Here is a 2,742-nt window from a genome sequence, read left to right on the forward strand (position 1 = left end):
AAAAATAAAAAAATAAATATTAAATAAAAAAAGAATTGGCACATTAAGTATTTTTATGACAATTCCTGTATTTTCAACTATCACAACAATGATTATAATTTTTTAAATGATTGAAAATTAAGTAACAAATTAAATAAGGTCATTAAAATTTCCCACAAAGAGAAGAAAAACAAATTCTCTCTCAAGACCATTTCTGTCTAATCAAAGTAGTTATTATCTGCTGCACTGGACTGTCTCCAGTTCTTCATGATTTTCTTAAGAACCACTCTCAACACATTCATCCTCTTTAGGAATGTCTTGTATGGCTCTTTCCAGACATAGTTTGAGAGTCTTCATCTTGAATCTCCTACAGTGTGTAATGAACCCAACAAGAAAGTAAATAATGGGATTGACAGAGCTGTTAATACAGGATAGAAAAATTATTTCATCAAAATTTATGACAGCTCTTAATCCATTGGTCAAGGAGCCAGTAGATCTTAAAGGGAAGACCAAATATCAGGAAGAATAGCACTGTGAGTGCAATAATCACATACAGCCTGCTCATAGGGATCTACTGCGAGCCACAGAACATCCTAACAAGTAGAATGAGGCTGGACCCACAGAAAACCACAAATAAAACAATTGTCCATACAGTAATTATGATATCAGTTGTATGACACCAAATAGAGTCACGGTCATGAAACAGTAAAAAACATGCCTTCCCATCAAGAAACATAAACACCAGGGACAGAGCCCAAGTAATACACAGATGATGACTGATGTATGCCTTGGACATTGACAGCAATACCAGATGGGCCACAAGACAGACAGGCAGATAAACAGGATTAGAGTGATTGATGCTAATGGTTGTGAGAATGATCAGGCTTGAAAGATATGGAAATGTTGGTACAAAACTTAAAAATGATAGGATGTCATTAGAAATGGAGTCAATGGTGTAAATGATAACAAGAACACAAAATACAAACTGAAAAAGCAGGAAGAAAATGTCAGGGACAGCAAGGTTGAGGCTATAGACAAATAAGGCATTCCTGTACATATGGAAGTCCAGCAACCATAGAACTATTGGATTTAGTACCATCCCAAACAGGAAAATGATGAGGGAAAGCAAAATCATGGTTTGAAACTTGATATCACAATCAGAAGTATCATTGTGTTCACTAGATGCTCTGAGGTTACTTTCCAAAGTTGAGATGCTTAGATCCTTACTTAGGAAATCTCCAATACTGTTACTGGAACAAAATAAACAAAACACATGAGCACATGCTATGTTCTTTCCAATTCAGGAACATCCTGCTAAGTGTTAATTACCGACCTGATTTATAAGGAGGATAAACAGGATTAGAATGATTAAGTCATTTATCTAAACCAGTATTTGTGGAACTTTAATTTATATTCAGAATGCATTTATTTGCACAATGTACAGTTTATGTCCTATATGGATATTAGTATAGTTGTGTCTCCAGTATGGACACTCAGTTTCTCATGTTATATCAAAAAGAGATCTCTGAACCCAACTTCCTTTCTGTCCTAAGGCTGTTTATTCTCTATTGCATGAACTCAGGAACAAGAAGAATGACTTTCAGCTGCTCTCAATGCTGGCAGGAATACACTATCAAATGGAGAAATATGGAAACCATAAGTGACAGTTATGAAGGAAGTGCTCAGTCCTGCTAAGACCAGAATTTAAAGAACTAGATGTATAGGCTACAGCAACTCAGTCTCCAATTCAGATTTGAAATTTGAAAGCAGGATAGTCTTTGATGACATCAAGTACTTTTCTATTGTCTGTTGCTACATCACAAGTGTACATTTCTCTATTGAGTCACAATGAGTAACTGACCCATCTAGCAGATCCAGTTATTCCAGGGTCCTGAAGAGGTGCTACCTAAGGGTCAAAGGGGGGAGAGAAAGAAGGAAGCCAGGTAAGGGGCGTTCAATTGTCGAGGCTTCGTTTAATGTTCTGGGGTTCACAGGTTTTAAGCTCTCAGAGGAAGAGCTCTTCTCAAGGCAAGAACAAAGGAGGGAGGGGCAATCTTAGCAGTTTCAGTGGCAAGAGATAAGGGTCCTCAGGTGGATACATCTGATGTTTGCATTGTCTGGAGCACCTTGCAGTTATCTCAGAACTTCCTTCCACCTGCAATCATGGGAGAGGCTCTTCTTTGTTTTACTCAGGACCTTTGCCCTGTCAGACCTCCGGGCCAAAGTGAGGATCTCTAATGGCTTCCCACCATTTCCTCCCTTTCCTTACATTAAAAGTGGAAAGGTTTGGGCAGAAATACTGGGCAAGGGGGTCAGACTGAAAATGTGTAGCTGTCTCTCGTCTTAGGATCGACCTTTCTTATCCCTCAGCCTTACCCATCGTAGGGTTACATTATCATCCTCACGGCCCCATGTCTTAGGTTGATCAGGGGATGGAGGAAATTGCCTGTCCTTAAGATGGCTACCTTGGGTCAGCTCCCCCTTCAGACAAGCCCAGGGATGAATAATTGGGAGCCAAACAGAGTCTCCCAAAAGGAGCTTATTGAAATTAAGCCTCTCTGCGGCAGGTGCTGTGGTTGTTTCTGCCGAGCCATCTCTTCTCCCAGGGTCCATCATTTCTCCTGTGTCCAGCCGATAATACTGTACCAAGACATAATTCTTGGGTAGGATAGAGTCTATTTGTTATTTAATTGTTGAAAAGCCCAGGGACCAAAGGAGATTAACAGTAATAACCCTAAGAAGGGTCCTAGAATAGAAGGTAGT

The 2,742-nt window shown here is 39.4% G+C and overlaps 1 pseudogene; it reads right to left on the reverse strand.

Annotated features, from left to right (window-relative positions):
• Positions 1-255: 255 nt before the first annotated feature.
• Positions 256-1,114, reverse strand: LOC127691002 (mas-related G-protein coupled receptor member B2-like; annotated as a pseudogene).
• Positions 1,115-2,742: the final 1,628 nt, after the last annotated feature.

The sequence above is a fragment of the Apodemus sylvaticus genome, chromosome 1 (assembly GCF_947179515.1).
Source record: "Apodemus sylvaticus chromosome 1, mApoSyl1.1, whole genome shotgun sequence".
Classification (NCBI taxonomy): Eukaryota; Metazoa; Chordata; class Mammalia; order Rodentia; family Muridae; genus Apodemus; species Apodemus sylvaticus.